The 26,395-nt window shown below is 40.8% G+C and overlaps 1 protein-coding gene across 9 annotated transcripts in view; it reads right to left on the bottom strand.

The window, feature by feature from the left end:
- LUZP1 (leucine zipper protein 1) overlaps positions 1-26,395 on the bottom strand; it is a 105,457-nt gene that overhangs the window by 9,084 nt on the left and 69,978 nt on the right. For 5 of the 9 annotated variants that reach the window (XM_047871265.1, XM_047871264.1, XM_047871268.1 and 2 more), the window contains exon 3: positions 22,917-23,029. The exons of 2 other annotated variants lie outside the window; for them this stretch is intronic. The gene's annotated coding sequence lies outside the window, so the exon portion shown is untranslated. Of the gene's footprint in view, positions 1-21,179; positions 21,269-22,916; positions 23,030-26,395 lie in introns of all 9 variants that reach the window. 2 more of the 9 variants (XM_047871269.1, XM_047871271.1) reach the window with 2 other exon arrangements.

Genomic DNA, 26,395 nt, shown 5'->3' with positions numbered 1-26,395 from the left:
TATGAAAACAGGGATGGGGACAAAACATAAGAGACTCTTTATATAGAGAACAAACAGAGGGTTGCTGGAGGGGTTGTAGGAGGGGGGGATGGGCTAAATGGGTAAGGGGCATTAAGGAATCTACCCCTGAAATCATTGTTGCACTATATGCTAACTAACTTGGATGGAAAGCAGAAAGCATGTCAGGCAGCAAATCCAATTATCTGTACTTCAGCTCCCAGTTGTTAACAGACCTCTCGTATTAATTCTTGTGCCTAGAACACAGCAGGTGTTCAAATTTGTTGAATGAATGAATTTTAATAAACCTGCAGAAAAACACTGGTTTTTCTTTATGACTGATGTTGAGGTGATACCTAGTTTCATCCTAATGAAGAATGCTACCAGTGGCTGCATGGCAAAAAAACACAGAAGAATACCCCATTTCTCATGGCAAGCTCTAAGAATCTCTTTACCATCTGCCACCTACATAATGTCAGGAGAGTCATCTCAGGAGAGTAACAGCTCCAGTTTTACTTAGTTGTAAAATGGGTATAATAATCCCTACCACATCTCTCCCCATTATCATTCGGAGATAATGCATAGAGCTCTAGGTAACAAAGCAGTAAATAATCCTAAAATTATTAAGAACTACAACAGCTTCAGGGAAAGTAGTAGATTAGTGAAAAAAAGTCACCTCACTGACACCAGGGAGATAAAAGGACCTAGGCTCCGTGAGGGGAGAAAAAAAAGGGTATATCCCTAGAGAATGTATAATCTTTGGCCTGCCTTCACTTGAGTTCAGAGTTCAGATTTACACTGCCTTGAGGGGTCTGATATCAACTTCTCCTCACAGAGAATCTAACCAAAAATGGTCTCAGCCTGGTAAAATCCCTGGGAAACCTACCAGAGGTAAACAAAAATACTCTGGAGAGAGAGACTCTCTACCAAGGTCACATAAGAGTCCCATACATGAAGTCCTGCTGAACCTGAGTTTACAATTCTAAATTACAAAACACAGAAGGACCAATCTTTTACTATGACTGAACAACAGGTATTTACACCAGTAAGAACCAAAGTTAGTAAGACACACTAGAAACTGTAAGTACATTCCAATGTTTAAAGTCATAGAAGAAGGAATCAAAACCAGGAGACAAGAAAATGGTATCAACAAAGATCAGAAGATTTTTAAATTAACCAAATAGAATCACTTAGAAATGGAAAGAGAAATGGCAAATTAGATGCAAATGAAAAGAATGCAGTATTTGAGAAGAGCTATAAGGAGATTACAAAAGCTAGCACAAACTTAAAAATTTTGTGAAAGAAAGGTTAATAGGGGGAATAAAATACAGAGGTCCATAAATGAAGTTTTAACACGTGGCCCAAAAGGAAGAACAGAGAGAATGGGGGAGAGGCAGAACTACTAGCTAAGTATTTTTCAAGAGTTGATGAAAGGGAGCCTCATATTTAGGAAACAAAGTCCCAACCAAGCAGGGTAAAAGTTAAATCTGCACCTAGACACATGATAAGGACACAGCAGAATACCACAAAGAGAAGAGAAGCAACAAGAAGGAAAAATATTCTAAGAAGTAACAACTGAACTGGCTTCTCAACAGAAACTTAAGTGTCAAATAGAAGACAAAAGACAGGATGGGGCACCTGGCTGGCTCAGAGCACGCAACTCTTGGTTCTCAGGGTTGTGGGTTTGAGTCCCATGCTGGATGTACAGATTACTTAAAAATCTTTTAAAAAACAAAACAAAACAAAAAAACTAGAGAGGTGCCTGGGTGGCTCAGTCAGTTAAACATCCTGAAGACTTCAGCTCAGGTCATGATCTTGTGGTTCACGAGTTCAAGCCCTGTGTCAGGCTCTGTGCTGACAGCTCAGAGGCTTGAGCCTACTTCGGATTCTCTCTGCCCCTCCTCTGCTCACACTCTGTCTCTCTCTCTCTCAAAAATAAACAAACATTAAAGAACTTACCAAAACAGTATGAAGGTTCCTCAAAAAGTTCCTGCCCTATGATCCAGCAACTGCACTACTAGGTGTATATCCAAGGAATACAAGTGTGCTGTTTTGACGGGGCACATGCACCCCAATGTTTATAGCAGCGCTATCGACAATAGCCAAAGTATGGAAGGAGCCCAAATGTCCATCGGCAGATGAATGGATAAAGATGTGGTGTGTACACAAACACACACACACACACAATGGAGTATTCCCTGGTAATCAAAAAGAATGAAATCTTGCCATTTGCAACTACGTGGATGGAACTAGAGGGTATTATGCTAAGTGAAATAAATCAGAGAAAGACAAATATCATATGACTCCATTCATATGTGGAATTTAAGATACAAAACGAATATAAGGGAAGGGAAGCAAAAATAATACAAAAACAGGGAGGGGGACAAAACATAAGAGACTCTTAAATACAGAGAACAAACAGGGTTGCTGGGAGGGGCTGCGGGTGGGGGGGATGGGCTAAATGGGTAAGGGGCATAAAGGAAGACACTTGTTGGGATGAGTGCTGGGTGTTACACATAAGGGATAAATCACTGAAATCTGAAATCATTGCACTATATGCTAACTTGGATATAAATTAAAAATAAATTTTAAAAATTAAAAAAAAAACCGGGGCGCCTGGGTGGCGCAGTCGGTTAAGCGTCCGACTTCAGCCAGGTCACGATCTCGCAGTCCGTGAGTTCGAGCCCCGCGTCAGGCTCAGGGCTGATGGCTCAGAGCCTGGAGCCTGTTTCTGATCCTGTGTCTCCCTCTCTCTCTGCCCCTCCCCCATTCATGCTCTGTCTCTCTCTGTCCCAAAAATAAATAAACGTTGAAAAAAAAAAAATTAAAAAAAAACTGGACACCTGGGTAGCTCAGTCGGTTAAGGGTCCCACTCTTGGTTCCAGCTCAGGTCATGATCTCATGGTTTGTAAGTTCGAGCCCCAAGTCAGGCTCTGTGCTGACAGCGTGGGATTCTCTCACTCTCCACACCACCCCCCCCCCCGGCCCCCCACTCCCACTCAAACTTAAAAAAAAAGACAAAAGACATGGTAATATCTTTATGAAAGAAGGTACAATTGAACACTTTTCAGAACACAAAGGAAAATAAAAACCTAAGTGTTTACTATTAACAGACTTTCACTGAAAAAACTATTTATGGATGTAATTCAGAATATAGATGGGGCACCTGGGTGGTTCAGTCGGTTAAGCATCTGACTCTTGATCTCAGAGTCATGAGTTCCAGCCCTGTGTTGGGCTCTACGCTGGGGGTGGAGCCTACTCAAAGGAAAAGAATATAGAAAATGATCACTTAGGAAAGGCATGAGATGCAAGAAGAAACAGTAAGCAAAGAAATCAACCCAAACAAGCATTGGTTCAGTTAAACAATAAACAAAAATTAACTGGGAGTGGGAAGGGGAAGGGCAGGATAAAACCAAAGTGGAACTACCTGAAATGGTAGATAATAACATGGTAGGTCCTAAAGAAGGAAATCAGAATTCAAGTGTTCTTAAAACTCTGTATTTTGAAGGAAGAGGATAGAATTAGTATAACTTTCGACCTTGGTAAGAGTAGATATTAATAATATATCTGATAAGGCATCAATAAGCAGAGTATATATAAAGAACTCCTACAACCTAACAAAAAACAAACAACATGATTAAAAACTGGGCCAAGGACTTGAATAAATGATCCAAAGATGATACCCAAGTGACCTACAAGCATACGAAAAGATACTCAACATCACTCATCATTAGGGAAATGCAAATCAGAATCACAATGAGATATCACTTCACACCCATCAAGATGGCCACTATCAAAAGAACAAGTGGTGGTGAGAATATGGAGAAACTGGAACGCTTGTGCACTGTTGGTGGGAAAATAAAATGGCAAAGCTAAACAGTATGGCAGCTCCTCCAAAAATTAAAAATAGAATTACCGTATGATCCAGCAATTCCACTTCTAGGCCTAACTATAAAAAAATTCAAAACAGGATCTTAAAGAGATAATTTGTACAGCTATGTTCATGACAGCACTATTGCAACCAAGTGTCTGTCTATCAATGGATGATGGAGACACAAAATGTAGTATACGCTACAGTGAAATATTAGCCTTAAAAAGGAGACCTGGATGAACCTTGAGGACACTGTGCTAAGTCAAACAAGCCAGTCACAGAAGAGAAATAGTATATGATTTCACTCATATGAGGTATCTAGGAATATTCAAATTCAAATAAACACAGTAGAATGGTAGTTGCCACAGGCTGGGGGAGGGGGAAATGGGAGTTACTGTTTAATGGGTATGGAATTTCAGTCATGCAAGATAAAAAAAAAACTGTTCCAGAGACCGGTTGCACAACAATGTGCAAATATATACTTAACCCTACTGAACTGTAAATGGTGAATGTATCTTATGTTATGCATTTTTTACCACAGTTTAAAAAAAAATTAATTTAAGGGAGGAAAGAAGTAAAAAGCACAGAGAAGGTAGGGCAGATTTCCCACTTCTGGTCCAGAAATGCAAATGTAAAGAGCTTAGAAGTCATCACTCTGTGTCTTAATATATAAAAAACTGAACAGACTGAAAATTCACAACTCTTCTTAGGTCCATGAGAGAAATGAGGTCACAAAAACCACTTCCCTAAAACTTAGACAAGTGGATGCAAAGAATCAACAATTTACAAAAATAGAAATTCACCAGTAGAAACCTCCATGGGAACCAGCAGCAGGGTAGGAAAACCTAAACTGCAATTGACAAACTGCTGGAGGCTCAGTGTGGACAACTCTGAGAGTTAAGAACAAGAGGGAGTCTGTGTTGGGGGGGGGGGGGGATGCCCCCTATTTGGTGAGCTTTACCTCCATGAGTTGAACGAGGTTCTCACAGTGAAGATGAGAGACTTCCCCCGCCCTGTGCATCCAACAGGGGAGTGTTAAATCAACCGTTTTGAAACCAGAACCTGGGGGAAGGGAAATCCCCAATTCCTGCTCCCTCCAGCCATCCTGTACCACCTGAGAGGTATGGGAGGTTGGGAGGAGAAGGGGAAAAGGCTATCACTAAAGGCTTACTTACCTCAGTTTTTTTTTTTACCCAAGACATCATGTCCTGCTTTCACCAAAAAAAATCATAAGGCATACTAAAAGGCAAAAAATAGTTTGAAAAAACAGAGCAAGCATCAAAACTGGACTCAGAAATGGCAGATGTTGGAATTACCAGAAATTTAAAATATCTACTGCGATAAGGGCTCTAACGGAAAAAGTAGTCACCATGCAAGAACAAATGAGTAACAGAAATGGAAGTTCTAGGAATCAACAAAATGTTACAGGCACCTGGGTGGCTCAGTAGTTTAAATATCCGACTTTGGCTCAGGTCATGATCTCGTAGTTCATGACTTCCAGGCCCATATCCCTGCTTGGGATTCTCTCTCCCCATTTTTCCCCTCCCCAACTAGCGCATGCATGCACGCTCTCCCTCTCTCTCAAAATAAATAAATGGAAAAAAAAAACCCACATATTTTAATTTTTAAATTTTTTTAAATATTTATTTTTGAGAGAGAGAGCACAAGCAGGGGAGGGGCAGAGAGAGAGGGACACAAAGAATCTGAAGCAGGCTCCAAGCTGCATGCTATGAGCACAGAGCCTGATGTGGGACTTGAACTCACAAACTGTTGAGATCATGACCTGAGCCAGAGTCAGATGCTTAACCAACTGAGCCACCCAGGTGCCCCAAGACCATATATTTTTTAAAACAGAGATCAAAAATACTGTTACAGCAATGAAGACTGCCTTTGATTATCTTATCAGTAGACTAACAGAACTGAGTAAAGACTCTCAGCTTGAGGGTATGTCAATAGAAACTTCCAAGCCTGAAAAGTAAAGAGAAAAATGACTAAAAAAAAGGGAACAGAACATCCAATAAGTATGGGACAACTATACTTGTAATGGGAATTAACAGAAGAAAAATTTGAAGCAATAATGACTGAAAATTTTCCCAAAATTAGTGTCAGACACCGAATAACACCAAGCAGGATAAATGCCATAAAGACAAAAGAAAAACAAGAACCCAACACCTAGACATACCATATTCACACTGCAGAAAATCAAGGATAAAGAAAAAAATCTTGAAGCCCAGGAAAAAAAACACAACCTACAGAGTAGCAAAGATAAGAATTCCATCTGACTTCTCAGAAGTCATGCAAAGCAAGAAGAGAGTGAAGTGAAATATTTAAAATATTGAAAGGTAAGGGGCGCCTGGGTGGCGCAGTCGGTTGAGCGTCCGACTTCAGCCAGGTCACGATCTCGCGGTCCAGGAGTTCAAGCCCCGCGTCGGGCTCTGGGCTGATGGCTCAGAGCCTGGAGCCTGTTTCCGATTCTGTGTCTCCCTCTCTCTCTGCCCCTCCCCCGTTCATGCTCTGTCTCTCTCTGTCCCAAAAATAAATAAACGTTGAAAAAAAAAAAATTTTTTTTTTAAAAAATAAAAAAATAAATAAAATATTGAAAGGTAAAACAACAAAAACCCAAAACTACAATTCTGTACCCCACAAAAAAGAAAAAAAAAAAATTCAGTACCATTTCAAAAGTGAAGGAAAAATAAAGACTTAGACAAATAAAAATTGAGATCTGCTGCCAGTAGACCTGCCCTGCAAGAAATGTTAGAAGAGTTCTTCAGGGGCATCTGGGTGGCTCCGTCGGTTAAGCGTCTGACTCTTGACTTCAGCTCACGTCATGATCTCACAGCTTCATGGGTTTGAGCCCTGTATCGGACTCTGCACTGGCAGCATGGAGCCTGCTTGGGATTCTCTCATTCCTCTCTGAGAGGATGTCTCTATTTCTCTCAAAAATAAACTTAAAAAAAAATTCTTCAGTGAGAAGAAAAATGATATGGATTAAAAACTCAAACCACATCAAGAAAGGAAGAGCATTAAAGTTAAAGTAAAATAACATTTTTAATTTTTCTTACTTTTAATTGATCCAACAGATAATTCAAAATAATAGCAACAATGTATTCAATCGTTATACAGCTTATGTATAAATAAAATGAATGACAGCAGTGATACAAGGGACAAGAGAGGAACTAGAAATACTTTATTATAAAGTATTTGTACTACCTATAAATGTACGCTACAAACTCTAGGGCACACTCTTAAAAAAGTTTAATTGGGGGCACCTGAGTGGCTCAGTCGGTTAAGCATCCGACTCTGGCTCAGGTCTCAATCTCGAGGTTGCTGAGTTTGGAGTCCGCATGGGGCTGGCTCTCTGCTGTCATCACGGAGCCCGCTTTGGATCCTCTGTTTCCCTCTCTCCCCGCCCCTCCTATGCACTCTCTGGCGTGCATGCTCACACTCTCTCTTTCTCTCTTTCTCAAAAATAAATAAGCATTAAAAAAATAATATAAGTTTAATTGATATGCTAAGGAGAGAAACTGGATCCATATACAATGCTTAATTAAAACCACAAAAGGCAGGAAAAAAAGCCAAAAAGTAACAAAAAACAAGAGCTTATAATCACTTTAAACATCAACAGTCTAAATATACCAATTAAAAGAGAGAGAGTATATCAAAAGACACGACTGTATGTTTACAAAAACCCCCTTCAAATTTTTTTAATTTCAGTATAATTAATGGACAGTGTTACAGTTTCAGGTGTATGACATAATGATTCAACAATAATATGCATTATTTAGTGCTCATCCACTTTAAAATTTTAATAAAGATGCATAATGATTAAAAGTAAAGGGATGGAGAAAATTTTGCCATACTAATCAAAAGGAAGTTGGACTAGCTACATTAATATCAAGACCGAATATTTCAGAGCAAGTAATCAGGGATAAAGACAGACTTACATGATGATAAAGGAGTCTCAATTCTCCAAGACGTAACCATCCTTAATGTGTATGCACCTAACAAAGAAGCATCAAAAACCAATAGAATTGCAAAGAGAAACAGATGAATCTACTACTATAGCTGGAGACTTCAGCACCCCTCTTTCAGGAACTGACAGATCCGGCAAGCAGAAAATCAGTAAGGACATAGTTGAAGTCAACAATGCAATCAAGAAACTGCATATAATGAACATATATATAGACTATTCATCCAACAACAATAGCATACACATTCTTTTCTTTTTTTAATGTTTATTTTTGAGAGAGAGCAAGCAGGGGAGGGGCAGAGAGAGAGGAGATACAGAATCCATAGCCAGTAGCGTTCACATTCTTAAGTTCACATGGAACATTCACCAAGAGAGACCACATTCTGAGCCATAAGACACAACAACTTGAAGAACAGAAATCATACATTGTATGCTCTCAGACCACAATGGAATTAAACTAGAAATCAATACCAGAAAGATAGCTGGAAAATACCCAAATATTTGTGGAGATTAAACACACTTGTTTTAAAAATTTTTTAAATATTTATTTTTGAGAGAGAGAGAGAGAGAGAGAGAGAGAGAGAGAGGGAGGGGGAGAGAGAATGAGGCAGGGGCAGAGACAGAGAGGGAGACAGAATCTGAAGCAGGCTCCAAGCTATGAGCTGTCAGCACAGAGCCCGATGTGAGGCTCGAACTCAAGAATCACAAAATCATGACCCGAGCCAAAGTCGGATGCTCAACCAACTGAGCCACCCAGGCACCCCTAAACAACACACTTCTAAATAATTCATGGGTCAAAGAAGAAATCTCAAGAGAAATTTTTAAATATTTTGCACTTAATGAAAATGAAAATACAACTTTATCAACATTTGTGGGGTGTACCAAAAGCAATGCTTAGAGGCAAATGTATTAGGTAAGAACAAAGATCTAATAGCAATAAGCTAAGCTTCCATCTTAGGCAATTAGAAAAAGAAAAGCAAATTAAAACCAAAGTTAACTGAAGAGAAGAAATAAAAATTAAAGCAGAAATCAACTGGTTCTTTGAAAAGATCAATAGAATCAATAAGCCTCTAGCCAGGCTAATGAAGAAGAAAAAAAAAAAAAGACAAATTACTAATACCAGTAAGAGGGGCTATCACTACAGATCCCATGGACATTAAAAGAACAAGGGATTATGAACAACTCTATGCCCACAAATTTGATAACCTAGATGAAATGTACCAATTGCTTGAAAGATATAATCCTCAGGAACTCACACAAGCAGGAAATAGGTAATCTGAATAGGATTGTATCTATTTAAGAAATGGAATCAATAATAACCTTCAAAAACAGGAAACATACTGGGCCTAGATGGGTTCACTGGTAATTCTACCATACATTTAAGAAGTAATTCTATCAATTATAAGAGGTGCCTGGGTTGCTCCACTGGTGAGCATCCAACTCTTGATTTCAGCTCAGGTCATGATCTCATGGTTCGTGGGACAGAGCCCTGGGTTGGGTTCTCTGCACTGAGCACTGACAGCACAGAGCCTGTTTGGGATTCTCTCTCTCTCCCTCTCTCTGCTCCTTCCTCTCCCCCCACTCACAAGCATACCCTCTCTCTCAAAAGAAATAAATTAAAAAAAAAAAAAAAGAAGCAATTATACCAATTATACAATTTTCTACAAATTCTTCCAGAAGTTAGAAGCAGAGGAAATACTCCTTAGCTCATTCTGAGGCCAGCATTACCCTAACATCAAAACCAGACAAAGAAAAAAAACCCCACAGACTAAGATCTCTCATAAACATAGATGTAAAAATCTTACGAAATATTAGCAGATCTAATCCAACACTGTATAAAAAGAATTTCAGACCATGACCAAGTGGGATTTATCCTGAGTATACAAAACTGGCTCAACGTTCAAAAATCAATTAATGTGGGGCGCCTGGGTGGCTCAGTCGGTTAAGCGTCCGACTTCAGCTCAGGTCACGATCTTGCGGTCTGTGAGTTCGAGCCCCACGTCAGGCTCTGGGCTGATGGCTCAGAGCCTAGAGCCTGCTTCCGATTCTGTGTCTCCCTCTCTCTCTGCCCCTCCCCCGTTCATGCTCTGTCTCTCTCTGTCTCAAAAATAAATAAACGTTAAAAAAATTAAAAAAAAAATCAATTAATGTAATCCAGCATATCAACAGACTAAAGAAGAAAAATCACATGATCTTATAAAAAGATACAGAAAAAGCATTTCACAAAACCCAATACCCATTCACAATAAAACTCAGAAAATGAGGAATAGAGGGAAACCTCCTCAACTTTATTTAAAAAAAAAAAAATCTACAGCTAGCATCATACTTAAAGGTGGAAAACTGTTCTCTGATCAAGAACAAAGCAAGAAGTCCCCTTACCACAGCTTCTCAAAACTGTACTAGAATCCTAACTGATATGGTAAGACAAGAAGAAAAAAAAAAAAAGGGGGAAAGAAGAAATGAAACTCTTTGTTTTGCACAGGACATGATTGTAGAAAACCCAAATGAATCAACAATAACAAAAAAAAATTCCCCAGAACTAATAAGCAACTACAGCAAGAACGTAAGATACAAAGTTAGCATTCAAAAGTCAGCTGTAGGGCGCCTGCGTGACTGGAGTCAGTTAAGCGTCTGACTCTTGATTTCAGGTCATGCTCTCACAGTTCAGGAGATCAAGCCCTGCATCGGGCTCCATGTGCTGAAAACGAGGAGCCTCCTTGGGATTCTCTCTCTTCTTCTCTCTCTGTTGCTGCATGCATGCTTTCTCAAAATAAATAAGCTTAAAAAAAAATAAAAGTCAGTCTCTTTCCTATATACCAGCAATGAACAAATGGAATTTGCAATTAAAAACAATACCATTAGAGGCGCCTGTGTGTCTCGGTTGAGCGGCTGACTCTTGACTTAGGCTCGGGTCATGAGTTCATGGTTCGTGGGATCAAGCCCTGTATTAGGCCTGCACTGACAGCATGAAGCCTGCTTGGGATTCTCTCTCTCTCTCCTCTATCTGACCCTCCCCCTCCCCAAAAATAAATAAATAAACATTTTTTTAAAAAATAAGAATACCATTAAAAAACACACACACAATACCATTTACATTAGCACCCAGCTCCAAAAAAAAAGAATTACATAAATATAAACCTAACAAAATATGTACAAGACCTATGTAAGGAAAACTATATAAAACTAATGGATTGGGGCGCCTAGGTGGCTCACTCGGTTAAGCGTCCGACTTCAGCTCAGGTCATGATCTCACAGTTTGTGAGTTCAAGTCCCGCGTCGGGCTCTGTGCTGACAGCTCGGGGCCTGGAACCTGCTTCTGATTCTGTGTCTCCCTCTCTGCCCCTCCCCCACTCATGCTCTGTCTCTCTCTCTCTCTCTCTCTCTCAATAATAAATGAACATTTTTAAAAAACTGATGAATCAAAGAAGAATTAATAAAGAGATATTCCATGTTCATAGATAGGAAGACTCAATAATGTCCAAATGTCAATTCTTCCTAACTTGAAAGAGTAAATGTAATCCCAATCAAAACCTCATGCAAATTATTTTGTGGATATCAACAAACTGATTCTAAAATTTATATGGAAAGGCAAAAGATCCAGAACAGCCAACACATATTGAAGAACAACAAAGTTGGGAGACTAACACTACCTGATCTCAAGACTTAACTATAAAACTGCAGTATTCAAGACAATGTTGTATTGGTAAAAGAATAGACAAATAAATCAAAAGAACAGAAAAGAGAGCCCAGAAATAGATCCACATAAGCATAGTTAACTGATCTTTGACAAAGAAGCAAAAGCAATACAATGAAGCGAAGATGGTCTTTTCACCAGGTAGCACTGGCACAAATGAACACCCACATTCAAAACAGCGAACCCAGACACAGACCTTAAACCCTTCAAAAATACTAACTCAAACTGGGTCACAGACCTAAATGTAAAACATAAAACTATAAAGTGCAGGGGCCCTGGGGTGGCTCAGTCAGTTGAGCATCTGTCCAGCTCTTGATTTGGCTCAGGTCATGATCTCACTGTTAGTAAGTTCCATCCCTGCATCAGGCTCTCCACTGATAGCATGGATCCTGCTTGGGATTCTTCCCCTCTCTGCCCCTCGCCCACTAAATAAAGAACAGACTTAACAAACTTTAAGTTAACAAACTTAAAAAGAAAAAACTATACAGTGCCTAGAAGGTAACAGACCAGAAAACTTAAGATGACCTTGGTTGGGTATGGTATGATGAGGACTTTTTAGATACAATACCAAAGGCATGATCCATAAAAGAAATAACTGGTAAACTGGACTTCATTAAAATTAAAAACTACTCTTCAAAAGACAATGTTAAGAGACTGAAAAGATAGGCTATACAGTGGGAAAAAATATCTGCAAAAGACATATCTGATAAAAGAGTGTAAACCTAAAATACAAAGAATCCTTAAAACTCAACAATAAGAAAATAACTTGATTAAAAAATGGCCAGAGAAGATATACACGTGGCAAATAAGCATATGAAAAGATGCTCCACATCATGTCATCAGGGGAACACAAAACAATGAGATATCACTATACACCTATCAGAATGGCCAAAATCTGAAACACCAACAATACCAAATGCTAGTGAGAATGTGGAACAATAGGAATTCCCAGTGCTAGTGGGAATGCAAACTGATACAACTACTCTGGAAGACAGTTTGGTGGTTTCTTACAACTAAACAGTTTTACCCATATGATCCAGCAATAGCACTCCTTTGTATTTACCCAAAGGAGTAAAATCTGCATGTAGATATTTCTAGCACCTCTACTCATAACTGCCAATACTTGGAAGCAAACAAGATGTCCTTCAGTAGTGAGTGGATAACCTGTGGTATATCCAAATAATGGAATATTATTTGGCTAAAAAGAAATGAGCTATGGGGTGCCAACCATAGCATCCAACGTCGGCTCAGGTCATGATCTCCTGGTTCGTGAGTTCGAGCCCTGCACTGGACTCTGCACTGACAGTGCAGAGCCTGCTGGAGATCCTCTTTCTCTCCCTCTCTCCCTCTGTCCCTCCCCTAGTTGCACACACTCGAGTGTACTCTCTCAAAATAAACTTTAAAAAATTTGAAAGAAAGAAAGAAGTTATCAAGCCATGAAAACACAAGGAGGCAGCTTAAAGGAAAAGCAGCCAATCTGAAAAGGCTACATACTATATGATTCCAACTACATGACATTCTGGTAAAGTCAAATTATGGAGACAATAAAAAGATCAGGAGAGAGAAACAGAGTGAATTTTCAGGGCAATAAAGCTACTCTGCATAATACTATACCAGTAAATACATCTCATTATAAATTTTTCCAAACTCAGAGAATGTACAACACCCAAGAATGAGCCATGTAAACTATGGACTCTGGGTGATAATGATGTGTCAATGTAGGTTCATCAGTTGTAATGAATGTGGATAATGAGGGAAGCTGTGCACATGTGGGGGCAGGAGGTATATGGGAAATCTCTACCTTCTGCTCCATTTTGCTGTGAACCTAAAAGTGCCCTTTATAAAAAAAGGTAAGTTTAATAGACAACAAGCTTTATGGGAGGGCGGGGTGAGTGCTGAGAGGAGGCTGCAATTTTAAATAGCGCAATTAGGGTAAGCCTCAAGGTGGCGCCTACGCAGAGACTTGAAGGAAGCAAGGAAGAATGTTTAGGGAAGAACATTCCAGGCAAAGAGAAAACTGAAGACAAAGACTACAAAAAAAAGAGCATACTCAATGTATTCAAGGAATATGAACAGCGTGTCTGGGGCTGAGGGAACAAAAGGAGCGGATCAAGAGATGGGGTTGAAGAGGCAGTGGGGGCACCTTGCAGGCCCTGGGGAGGCCTCTGGGTTCTCATTTATGAAATGGAGACCCATCCAAAGGTTCTGAGCAGAGCAGTAACATATTCTGACTTGGATTTAAAGGGATCGATCTGGACTATATGGTTTCACTTTATGTGGTTGAAAAAGAGGCAAAAACTAATCCATAGAGAGAGTGGTTACCTCTGGGGAGACAGTGACTAGGAGGAGACTGCTGGGGATGTTCTATGGATGATAGATTCCTGACATCAAGTTATAGAACTAAAGATCTGTACACCGTATGTTATACCTCAATAACAAAAAATAAAGATGGATGCCCTATAAAACAAGATATAGATGGACGTGACTGCTGTGCTCAAAACAGACCACAGAGGATAAGAGTAAGAGCAAGAAGACCAAAAGGAGCCCAGTACAGTAATCGAATCAAAAGGTAATTGTGGCCTGGCCCAGGACAGTGGCCACACACATGGTAAGAAGTGGCCCAACTCTGGCCACTTGAAAGCAGAACCACAGCATTTGCTCTTGAATCGCATGTGAGGTGTGAGATAAAGGGATTAAAGAGGACTCCAAGGGTTTCGGTCCGAATTTGCAGCAGGATGGAACTGGTATCAGTTCAAACAGGGACGACTGGATGAGCAATCTGAGAAGGAAGATCAGGAGCTCCGTTTGGGACACACTATTTATGAGATGTGTATTAGTTATCCAAATGGGGATGTTAAGAGACTGTCTGAATATACAAGTCTGGAATTCAGGAGAGAGAATGGGCTGAACAGATAAATCTGTGAGTCAACAAAGAATGGATGGCTTAGAAAACCATGATCTGGATGAGACTGTCAAGGAAGTGAGTAAATACAAAGAAATCAAGAGGTCAAAGGTCTGAGCCCCAAGGTGGCCAATATTTTTTACTGGTGGAAATGCAGAGTAAACAGCAAAGGACACAAAGACAAAGTCGGCAAGGTAAAGGAAAACGGGGAGAATATAGTATCATGGCAGCCCAGCAAAGAAAGCCTTTCAAGGAGAAAGGAGTGCTCAGCTCTGTCAGGTGAAGCTGATGGCTCAAATAAAATGATGGCTGAGAAGAGACCACTAAATTTCACAACATGGAAGTCACCCTGACAAGAGCAGCACTGTAAAGTGATGGAAGTGAAAGTTTTATTAGAGTTTGAGGGGTGCCTGGGTGGCTCAGTTGGTTGGCATCTGACTTCGGCTCAGGTCATGATCCCGCAGTCCGTGAGTTGGAGCACTGTGTTGGGTTCTGCTGACAGCTCAGAGCCTGGAGCCTGCTTCAGATCCTGTGTCTCCCTCTCTCTGCCCCTGCCCCACTCACACTCTGTCTCTTTCTCAATAATAAACATTTTTTTTAATTTTTTAAAAGAAAAAAAGAGTTTGAGAAAATAAGGTGATGAACTGGAGAACACAAATATTAGATGACTTCTGAATTCTGTTAAAAAAAAAAAAACAGAGCAAATAGGTGGGGAGGCCACTGACAGAAAAAGTGGTAGCAAAGTGTTTCTTTTTAAGACAGAAGAAAAAGCATGCTGGTATACTGGAATACGATCCAGGAAAAAAGGGAAATTTTGACAAATTATGAAAGGCAGAAACCTTCTGGAGCAATGAATATTCTTGGGTAAAGGAGAGAAAATGGGGCTCTAGCATAAAGTACAAGCAGCAGTGCTAGAGAACACAGTTCATGCATGGTGACAGACAGCAAGGCAGAGGAAGACAGGTGTGGTGGCAGGAGTCTAGTAAAGTTCTCTTTAGGTGGTTTTTGCATCTTCACTGAAATAGAAAGTAAGGTCATCCTCTTAAAGTGTCAGTGGGGGGTAAAGTATTATAGGTTTCAGATCTGGTCAGCCAGGTGAGTGGGAAATACAGAACAATCACCAGGCAACATTAAAGGCCCACTTAAAATTCATGGTTAGGATTTAAAGTGAAACCAATCAGCAAGGTTGTATTTTTATAACCAGTCTTGTTCAGCTGACCAGATGAACGCACAGAGAAGACAGAGTTGCACTGAACCAGGTTGGAACTTGATGAATTCAACAAAGCAAGAGAAGGCCACAGGAATTACAGGCATGTATAAGGGAACTTAAGCTCATTCAGTAAAGAGGAATGAGAACATACAAAGAACAGTGAAAATGTAATAGGACCAAATGAATGGAAAGTACCAACAAGGACAGAAGGACTGCTGGAGTTAGGGTCCTAGTGGGAGTGAGCTTGAACGACAAGAGATGGTAACCAGAGGGGGAATCTATCTCCAGGAACTGAAATTACCAAGGGGTTGCAGTAACTGATGTCAAAAACTAAGGTATGAATAAGTGGAGTACAGAATTTTTAGGGCAGTGAAACTACTCTATATGATACCACAGTGGTAGATACATGTCATTATACATTTGTCCAAACCCACTGAATGTACACCACCAAGAGTGAACCAGAACATAAACTACAGATTTGGGGCAATTATGGCGTGTGAACGGAGGTTCATCAGTTGTAACATATACCACTCTGGTGAGGGATGTTAATAATGGGAAAGGCGGGCAGGGAGTATATAAGGAATCTCTTCCCTTCCCCTTTCTTCTGTGAACCGAAAAATGCTCTAAAATAAAGATTTTATTAAATTAAAGATTTTATTTTTTACAGTAATCTCTACACCCTATGTGAGGCTTAAACTTACAAGCCCGAGATCAAGAGTTGCACACTCCATCAACTGAGCCAGCCAGGTGCCCCTAAGATAGTCTTAATAAAAAATAAAATAAAAAACCTGAAGTTTTTGGTCACAGATGAGCATGATTGTGCGAATGCTGGGGGCAGGATGGGGTTTTAAAAAGATCACTGGAGGGGCGCCTTGGTGGCTCAGTTGGTTGAGTGTCCGACTTCAGCTCAGGTCATGATCTCACAGTTTATGAGTTCAAGCCCCGCGTCAGTCTCTGTGCTAACAGCTCGGAGCCTGGAGCCTGCTTCAGATTCTGTGCCTCCTTCTCTCTCTACTCACATTCTATTCTGTCTCTGTCTCTCTCAAAAATAAACATTTAAAAATTTAAAAAAAAAAAATCACTGGAAGAGAAAAAGAACTGAGAGGCAAGGACCACAGAATTGTACATTGAAAGCACCACAAATTAACAGGACCAGAGGGGCGCCTGGGTGGCTCAGTCGGTTAGGCGGCCAACTTCGGCTCAGGTCATGATCTCGCAGTCCGTGAGTTCAAGCCCCACGTCGGGCTCTGTGCTGACAGCTCAGAGCCTGTTTCAGATTCTGTGTCTCCCTCTCTCTGACCCTCCTCTGTTCATGCTCTGTCTCTCCCTGTCTCAAAAATAAAAACGTTAAAAAAAAAAAAAATTTAACAGGACCACAGCTGGAAAAAGTGACATTAAACAAGAAGCTAAAGCCACTGAGAAATCAGAGGCAATTTGGGGAACTGGGGGTGTAAGAAGGTGACAGCAGGACTAAGGGTGCTGGGTGTTATAGTCTGATGAGATTAGATTTAAAACTAGGGGGAAAGAGGGGAGGAACGTGGTCTGAGCCATAACAGAAAAACAGCTACCACTTGAAAGAGAATAATGGATTCATCAATGATCCCACAAGAAAACATAGGGCCAAAGGAAAGATTTGTGGAAATGACAAAAGCCACTTGTCTCCAACGCCAAGATCCCTTCTACTGACTGCACTGCAAGCCTACAGCCACCAGATGGAACCCATGCACTGCCCTTAAAAATACCGAGACCTCTGAGGTTTGGGAAATACAGTCTCCCTCTCTCAGCCTCTGAGATCCTACCCTCTCCCGGATTATTTCTCCACCACTTTGCTTCCCTGGATACATCCTTCTCTAACCTCTCATCTTTGCTTCTTTTGGTCTCCCATCCTTCTCTTGCCAGTTTATATGCTTTCTCATTCTCAAAAATGGAAGGGGAGGGGTACCTGTATGGCCCAGCTAGTTAAGCAGACTTCGACTCAAATCATGAGCTCAAGCTCCGCTTCGGGCTCGCTGCTGTCAGCACAGAGCCTGCTTCAAATCCTCTGCCCACCTACCTCTCTGCCCCTCCCCAGCTCATTCTCTCTCTTGCTCTCAAAATAAATAAATAAACTTTAAAAAAAAAAAACTGGAAGGGAGAGAAAGATATATGTTTACACTCATATATGGATCTTGAGAGACTTAACAGAAGACCATGGGGGAAGGGAAGGGGGGAAGAAAAGATACAGAGAGGAAGGGAGGCAAACCATAAGAGACTCTTAAATACAGAGAACAAACTGAGGGTTGATGGGGGGTAGAGAGAGGGGAAAGTGGGTGATGGGCATTGAGGAGGGCACTTGTTGGGATGAGGACTGGGTGTTGAAGCCAATTTGACAATAAATTATATTTTTAAAAAATGGAAGGGGGAAAACCCTAAATTTATATATTTATATAACAAAAAAAACCTTTTCCCTTATTCCCATCCACTTTTCCTACTTCAAGTGCCATTTGTTTTTGGCCTTTTGCCTAGTGGTATGGTAAAAACAAACTAACCAACAAGCAAAATCCTTACCAATCTATACACAGGGTGAAGGAAATAGAGGGCTGAACTAAATACGGGCCATAAACCAATTTTAAAAGGATCTGTACTGGCACAGTAGTTACTGGAAAACAAATGATATATGATGTGTCCACAAAGTACTTTAAATCAGCTTATCCTTGTAAATATGCTAGAAAGCCATAAAGTTATATGCTTTAAAGAGATGAACTTTATGATATATAAATTAGATCTCAATAAAGCTGTTTAAAAAAAATCCCAGCTTACCCCAAACTGAAACATTCCCCTCAGCAACTTAGTTATACTAGTTTATACTATAGTTTTCATAAACAAATCCCATTTTCAGAAGAGAGAAATGTTAAACTCTAATATAGTCCCATCTATAAATTGTAATTCTGAACTAGCAGAATCCACAAATCCTACTGCTTATTCATTTGGCTTTTAGTGCCAATTTTATATGTTCTGTTCAAAACTCGATATGAACCAATCAGTACACCACTAGAAATGGAAAAGCTAAGCCCAGTAACTATACAGCACATACTTACTACAGGTGTGAAGAGAAGGAGTTTCACAAACCACTACTCAAAATCCTTTCAAAGTACTTATTGCTCTCAGGATAAAGACCAAAGTCCCCAAGAAGGCATGCAAAGCCCCAAAGGATCTGGCCCTGCCTACCTAGTCAACCTTGTCTTCAAACTCCATGTGGGCTCCACACTCTTGGAGCCCACCAACTTTGCACTCTATCATCTCCAGGCCTTTACTAGCCTGACTGGTAATCCTTCTCATTTCTCCAAATGCCACCTCAGACAATACCTCCTCCTGGAATTGTCTGTAGCAACTTCCTCCCCAAAATTGCAGGGCAAAGCAGGGCTTCTCCTTCTTGCTTTTACAGTGTGTACTGTACTGGTCCATTCACAGCACACATCACACTGTATTCAAGTTGTATTTACCCATTTTGTTTCTCCAACTTGTTTCTTATTCACCACTGTATTCTCAGTACCCAGCAGGAAGCCTAGTACATTATTAATGCGTAAAATTTGATGAATGAATGGCTGAATGGCTGGAGCCATTATTAAATGGCTTATCGGTTCTTTGGCACTAACCATTAACACAAAACAATAAAAATGATGTCAACAAGCTACTCATGGATTACAAGGGTGAAAACAATTGGCAGATATGGCAGCACAGATACCTGGTCCTGTGGTGATGCCCTAAACGACCTCATCCCAAGCCCAGTGTCACCTGTAGAGTCTCAGTCCTGGTGCTTTTCCATTTGAACTTGCCCTTTTGGGCTTTCAGGTCTATACCAGATCTTTTTCCACTCCTTAGAGTGGGATTTCAGAGCCAAAATGTAGCTAAAAGATCATTCAGTCCACTGGTTTTCAATCTGGGCTCAGCAAATCCCCTCAGGGGTCATTCGGAGCAGGGGAGAGAACAGGGAGAAGGTTTGAGCAGACTGAGCTTCAGGCTCCTTCTCTCATTTTCATCAACCAACGCAACCGATTTCTAGCTTTTTAACATACTGGGTTTCCCCAATATGACAGTAAAGAAAGAACTCCACCACTTTCGTTTAAAATAAAACCACCTTAGGAGGCCTGGGTGGCTCAGTCAGTTAAGCGTCCAACTCCTGGTTTCTGCTCAGGTCATGATCTCGCAGTTGTGGGTGCAAGCCCCACATCAGGCTCCACGGTGATGGCAGGAAGCCTGCTTGGGATTCTCTCTCTCTCCCTCTCTCTCTGCCCCTTCCCTCCCTGCTTGTGCTCGTTCTCTCTCTCTCTCTCTCTCTCTCTCTCTCTCTCTCTCTCTCTCTCTCTCAGAATAAATAAACTTAAAAAAAAACTTACAAAATAAGACCACCTATTTGGCCCAATCCCCTTACTTTAAAAATGAAGAAACTGAGATTCAGAAGTAAATACTGTGGTTTCTCTAGCAACTCAGAAAAGGTAAGGACTTTAGTCTCCTGACTATCCAGAATTCTTCCCATTGTGCAGAAACACCTGCCTGGAAACTCTTAAGCATTTTTACAAAGTGAGGAGTTCTGATTATTCACAGACCAATAACAAAAAGGTACAGAGGACAACCACCAATGGAGCACTACTGTACTGTAGACAATATATTAAGTACTTAATTCACATGCTTTCTCTCGGAACCTCAGATCTACCCTTTACTTTTTCTTAAATCACCTAAGGCTTTCTCTTCCATACAAGTATGGTAATCCCCAGGAATGTAAAGGACTTAGCAGAATGCCTTGCCCTAAGTCACAACAAGCAGTAGCTATTACTATTATTCTATTCAGTCTCCACAAAAATGTTATGGGATAGGAACCTTTGAACTCCTAATGTCACACAGCTGGCAAGGAGGAAAGCCAGATGTTGAACCCAAGTCTACTTCCACAGTCCATATTATTTTGAGAATGTTACTCTGTTGGCCAAATCAATAATCTCTGTGCCCCAGCGCCCTCCTCTGAGCAAATGAACAAATACCAACCCCACCTACCACACAACAACAACAACAAAAAGTCAGCTATAAAGGGCTCTGAAAAGTCCTATGCATACCTAAGGTAAGTTTCACCAGGCAAAATCCTCCTAGAAATAGCCTCTCACTAAAATCAGCCCTTCTGCCCAGAGCAAACAAGAAATTTGATCAAAAATGGAGTTAGAGTGCCACTTTTCTCTAACCTTTTGGCCCTACGCATAGCCAGAGAAAGAAATGGCTTTGCTATCTCCAGGACCATCCAAAGGCGAGGGGCAGATGCCTCTCTTCCCAGTACCTCCCACATGCCCTAGTAACAGTATGTTTATCCAGATAAAATTCATTTGTAGACACCTACAAAACATCTATGATGCACCTAGCATTTTGCCAAGTGCTATACAGATTATCAAGACCTAACCCTTGCCTTTAAGTCATCAGAAAGAGAGAGCTAACTATAAAACAATAATGAAGAAGCCTCCCTGACAGTCACACACAATACAACACCCATCCTTTTGCTTCCAGTCCTCTTACCATACTTTTTCACTTAGCACATTTTACCACTTGATGTATGTTGCACTGGAGGCTCAGAAGAAGTGACTAATTGTGCCCAAGGGTGGATTCTGGGGAAAAAAATTGTTGATATTAAACCTCAGGAATCATAGGAAAGGGAAAAGAGGCAAGGGTGGTCCCATCCTTTAATGCCAACTTGCCCTCCACACCAGTGTCTAGCTGAGTTCCCATTCACATGAGAAAGATACGGCATCAATTCTCTCTCATTCAGGGCTCCTTTCTGCCAAAGTTCTTGAACCCAGTTCCAAATGGCCCTATCTAGCATTTTGGAGGCTGGCTCTTCTTCCTGTCCCACTGGACCAGGAAAGTCTGAAATAGAACATAATCAAACTTGCCCTGCCCTTTCCCCCTAACATAGCTGTCATGATTCACACTTCCTGTTCCCAACAGTCATTGAAGATAGGGGGTCGACAAACTTTGTCTTTAGAGTTTGACAGTATCCATCATCATAAGCTAGGAGTAGAATTGCTGAATCAATATGTGGTACATCTGAAACTAATATAACATTGCATGTTAATTATACTTCAATCTTGAAACGTTTGATAGTATACATAGAAGTATACAACTTAGTTTAATAGTAAATAGTTCAGGCTTCAGAAGACCCAAGTTGGAGGTCTGTCCTTGTAGCATGAAACAACTGTACACAATGTATGAGCTGTGTTCCATCCAACTTGATTTACAAAAACAGGCAGTGGGCCCGTGGACCACCATTTGCCAACCCCTGATCAAAGGGAAAATGGGAAGACTATTTTTAAGCAGCTTTCTCCCAACCATTTCTAGTCACCTGTCTTAAGCCCTTAGACTATCCATGTCACACCACTTCCTCTTGAGCGCTTCTATTTCATTGTTGGGCCTAAATTATTTTTCCCAGCATCACAAATTCACGTCTTAGATATGCAAACTTCAAAAGTTAGTAGCCCAAGGAGCACAGAGAGAGATTATCTAGGTGGGAAAGGAGTCAAAGACCGTCTGTTCCCACCTCCTAGTCAATGCAGAAGGTACCTCACAAGTAGCCATTTAGCTCCTGTTCAAATACTTCTAAAGACGGGAAAGACACTCATTTCTTCCCAAGGCAACTCACTCCACCTCTGGACAGCTCCAAGACTTTTTCTTTTTTTTTTTTTTAAAACACACTTAACCACTTGATTACTGTCTCTTTTTAGTAGAATTTAAGATCCATGAGGTCAGAAACATGGTTTTTCCATATCTGTAGCTGTTTTTTACTGCTGTCTCTTCAACACTCTGAACAGTTTCTGGTACATAAAGGGTATAAAATAATTATTTACAGAAAGCAAAGAAAGAAGGAGGGAGGAAGGGAAGAGAGGAGAGGAGGGGAGGGAGACAGAGGGAACAAAACATCACTGCATTTGGGGAACTTTAATGCAGCAGGACTGAGTGAAGAGGCACAAGGGGAGGAACAGAGCAGGTAAGGCCAGAGTGCAGACAGGGCGCAACATAGACACCCTTGAAATCTCACAGCAAGTGCACAGGCTGAGGTGGTGGTGTTTCAGGAAAAGTTTAGGATTGCGCTTTCTCCCCTATCCTCTTCCTTCCAGCCTCCTCCACCCCATTCCCATGGTGAACATCTTTCACAGCAGGACCTGTTCTCTCAAGCTTTTTCAGACAGCCCCCCCCCACAACAATATGCACCCCCGTAAGCTTTGTAAATACTTCCATCACTGTACCCATGATACTTACTTGGTCATATAGCTGTATTCCTCTACTGGGCTCTAAGTTCGGAGAGCAGGGACTGTGTCATCTTTATTTTCCTGATGTGGGCACTGAATACTGTGATGGAGCCAGGCAGGAACCTTATAAATGTGTGGTAGATTAAATGAAGGTTAAGTCTGACTGTATCCTGTATTGACCAAACTACATCTAAGGAATTTTCAGATCTGGGTACCCCATTCAAGAAAGCACTTAGCCTTCTCTCTCAAAAATGAATAAACATTAAAAAAAAAATTTTTTTTTTTAAAGGCAGCCGGTGGGGGGGAGGGGAGCGCCTGGGTGGCTCAGTCGGTTAACCATCTGACTTTGGCTCAGGTCATGATCTCACGGTTCGTGGGTTCGAGCCCCGCGCTGGGCTCTGTGCTGACAGTTCAGAGCCTGGAGCCTGCTTCAGATTCTGTGTCTCCCTCTCGCTCTACTCCTCCCCCACTCATGCTTTGTCTCTCTCTCAAAAATGAATAAACATTAAAAAAAAATTTTTTTTTAGAAGAAAGTACTTAGCCTTTATGCCAAAGGTTGCAAGTGCAAATGCCAAAGAGATCAGGCCAATAATGTTAATGATGACAGGGGCCTGGTCACACGATAGCTAATGGGAGATCATGTTCTACTTTTATATGAATCTCTTATATGTAGCCAACTCATTCAAAAAGGAAATAAAACGGACGCCTGGGTAGCTCAGTTGGTTGAGCATCCGACTCTTGATTCCAGCTCAGGTCATGATCCCAGGGTGGTGGGATTGAGCCCTGCTTCCAGCTCCATGCTGACAGTGTGGAGCCTGCTTAAGATTCTCTCTCTCTCCCTCTCTCTCTCTCTCCCTCTGCCCCCCTCCCCTGCTCATCCTCTCTCTCTAAAAACAAATTAAATAAATTAAATAAATAAATAAATAAATAAATAAATAGAACACCCTGTACAGACCCTCCAAAACATACTACATGCCTACAAGTGGACATGGGAAGCAAATTTGCAAGCTGCTTTGAACAAAGGGATTTAAGCAAGAGAGCAACACAATCAGAACTGCATTTGTGAAAGAACATTCTGACATGACAAACTAGGGAGCTATATTACAATAGTCAAGGCAAGAGATAGAATAGGGGCCTGAACTAAGACAGTAGCAATGGGGTAAAGGGGTGGGGGAGGATTTGAAAGATGACCTGGTTAATCCAGTTTTAATAATGAAGCTTAAGACTGCATGAGCTAATCTGGCAGTCACACTACCAGTGTGTAGTTTCCGTGATTTTTTTTTAAATAAACTGCTATTAAATCTAATTTTAATAACTTAAGTATAGAACTTATTTCTTACATCTTTTGTAGGCAGTATGGTACAAAGATTAAAGATTACAGACACTGGAGCCAAACAAGTTCAAACCTTGATTTTGCCACTTACTAGCTACGTGTCCTTGGATAAGTTACCTGACTTCTCTATGCTTCAATACCGACCTTAAAGGGTTACTGTAAGTGTAAATGAGTTAATACGTGAAGTGCTTAGATAAGTACCCAGTTCATCTTAAGTGTTATGTAAGTTTTAGCTCAAATTATTTACTATTTTTCACACTTTAACTTGAAAGTTAGTTTCAATCAATAGTTTCAATTGTCTAAATATTTCTACACATTCCAGCTTAGAAACATTCACTGTAAATATGATAGGCACATCTTTTCTGTATCTTCATCCAAATTTATGTTCAAGCAGTTAAACAAAATATAACCAAGAACAGCTATCCAGAATGCCACAAAAAAACAGCCCCTCTTGATAAACATTGATCCATTATTGATACTTCTACAATACGTGCATGCAAGCCAGCCCAAAATTTTGTCTTGGGATCGCATGAGAAAATGTTAAATACCTAATTTTAGCAATTAGGATGTGTTATTTTTGTAGCATATTCCTGACCATCCAGCCTAGAATCTTTTCAAAACTGGATTGTCCTGATATACATCAAAATGTTATGTAGTAATTATATAGAGGTAGTTTGAGTTTTTTCCCATTAATCTTTACTTTCTATATTTCTAAAATAAACTTGTCCTGCTTTTACAGTTTAAATAAAATCAAGGCAGAGCTTAAAGGAAACAAAGAATTGTTATCAGTTAACATAACTTACTTAGTGAACACAAGTGGCTTCTAGGACACACTGTGTTCTCATCCTTTGCTCAGTCAGTTTTAGAATTTAACCAGGGATCACTGTCAAGTTTCCAATGATACCCTCAAACCCATGTGACCTAGACGTTAAGTCCAGATAAACAACTCTAGGGGCACCTGAGTGGCTCAGTCGGTTAAGCATCCGACTCTTGATTTTGGCTCAGGTCATGATCTCACAATATGTGAGTTCAAGCCCTGCATCAGGCTGAGCTATCAGCACAGTGACCACTTCAGATCCTCTCTCCCCATTTCTCTCTGCCCCTTCCCACACTTGCACACTCTCTGAAAAATAAACTAAACAAAAACAAAAACATCTCTACAGGGAGAATTAGTTGACCATACCTTCAAAATATGTCCAAAATCCATTACTTCCTGGCTATGCACCCTATGACCCTAGTCCAAGCCATCATCCCTCCCCTAGACTATACTGATCACTGCAAAAGTGGTCTCTACGCTTTACACTGCCTACCTTTCCCCACCTTCCCCCACCCCCCAGTCTATTCTCCCACAGCAACCAGTCTAAGCTTCTCAAAAAATAAGTCAATTTGGGGCACCTGGGTGGCTCCATCAGTTGAGCATTTGACTTTGGCTCAGGTGATAATCTCACGGTTTGTGAGTTCAAGCCCTGCATTGGGCTCTCTGCAGTCAGCGTGGACCTTGCTTGGGATTCTCTGTCCCCTTCTCTCTCTGCCCCTCTCCTGCTCATGCACTCTCGATCTCTCTCAAAAATTAAAAATTAAAAAAAAAAAACCTAAGTCAATTCTTGTCACTCCTCTACTCTGACTCTCCAGTGGCTCCCCCATCTCATTTAGAATAAAATGCACTCTAAAGGTCTTACACTAGCTCTGAGCACCTACCTACTCTGGGTCCCGCTGCTTCTCTGCCCTGACTCCTACTACTCTTTCCCTACCACTCCACTGCAGCCACACTGGCCACCTTGTGAAGGACATGACAAGTCACATCATACATCAGGGCTTTTACACTTGTCGTTCCCTCTGCCTGGGATGTTTTTCTCCCAGATATCCCTGGCTGGATTCCTCACCTCTTTCAGAACAGCTTAAACTGTCACCTCATCAGAGGCTTTCCCTGATCTTACATAAAGGAGCAATGACCCCAGGCTCCCTATCACTTGACTACCTACCCTGCTTTTATTCTTCTGGGCACATATCGCCTAGTGGACATTATTTATCTACTTACTAGTTTATTTGTATCTAGTTAGTCTTTTTTTTTTTTTTAATGTTTCTATCCTTCAGGATATAATCCTTGAGAACAAGGACTTTTTCTGTTTAGTGCTGTATTAGCATTTTGTTTAGAG

The sequence above is a fragment of the Prionailurus viverrinus genome, chromosome C1, assembly GCF_022837055.1.
Source record: "Prionailurus viverrinus isolate Anna chromosome C1, UM_Priviv_1.0, whole genome shotgun sequence".
In the NCBI taxonomy this organism is placed as follows: Eukaryota; Metazoa; Chordata; class Mammalia; order Carnivora; family Felidae; genus Prionailurus; species Prionailurus viverrinus.
This window is presented reverse-complemented; position numbering and strand designations above follow the sequence as displayed.